This window comes from Schistocerca piceifrons, chromosome 8 (genome assembly GCF_021461385.2).
Source record: "Schistocerca piceifrons isolate TAMUIC-IGC-003096 chromosome 8, iqSchPice1.1, whole genome shotgun sequence".
Taxonomy (NCBI): Eukaryota; Metazoa; Arthropoda; class Insecta; order Orthoptera; family Acrididae; genus Schistocerca; species Schistocerca piceifrons.
In genome coordinates this window covers 43654943-43655995 of record NC_060145.1, presented here as the reverse complement: position 1 = coordinate 43655995, position 1053 = coordinate 43654943, and positions in this window count along the sequence as shown.

Below are 1053 nucleotides of genomic sequence, written 5' to 3'. Positions count from 1 at the left end.
TAACTATGGTACAGTGCAAAAGTTTCTTGAAGATGGACTAATCAATTCTTGTCGTCGTTTTAATATCTATATCATTGCCCAACGATTTGTACTGAAGCCTTAATAATTCAACAGTCTTCATTCAACGCTATTGTGTAACAGTTTCCATGTGAGGCATGACTTGCTCCATCCGAACGTTGCCTCTTTCAGTGCTGAATACAGACTGAGTCCTCTCATTCCAGCTCGCTCTGCATGTAGCACATCATAACCCAAGCCATCTTTTATGATTCCCATAGTAACTTCTGTACAGTACAAATGCACTCGATCTTTTACATGACACTTCAGTAAGCCATGACAAATTATTATTTAGTAAATTATACATTTGATATAGTTCTTTACATAAGTTGCAAATATCCATTAGCAAAGCACTCTAACATCACACATATCATACTTTCCAAATAGTCTTTGTGTTTGACATTTACATTACAAGAAAATATAAATGCCAATAAAAATTATAAATTAGGTGACTGATTGAACAGTGGTGTTATATTGTGACTTAATAGGAGCAATGTACTATCATGCTTATGGAGTGGTAACTTGGTACAATTAACAGTCAAGAATGCATAACTATACCTTGTATCTGATATCAATGACATTCAAGAAATTACAGTAAAAGTTGGAGAACTAAAAGTAATTGCTATATAGAAATCTCCAGCTACCTCTTGGGCTCCACAGGTCACTCTGGTATCATAACATCCAGCCATACTCTGAGGTTTTAACAATCACCACACTCAATCGAGGTCTGGCATTTATTACTACAATTCAGATTATTGCTGCGCTTTGCAATACTAAACTTCAGTGGGTTCATTAATATGATATGTATCCATTCCTGTGGTTCATCAATGTGGTTGGTTATACTAATTTGCCTATCTGTTACTTATTTGCCACAGGAGAAAACTATCAATTTTTTTCTGAAGCTAGGCAACTAAATTGAGAGTGGTGTTTTATGGGTTCATAGTCAGTAGCATAGATAACTTTGTTTGTACAACATTGAACTTCTATTAAAATACACTG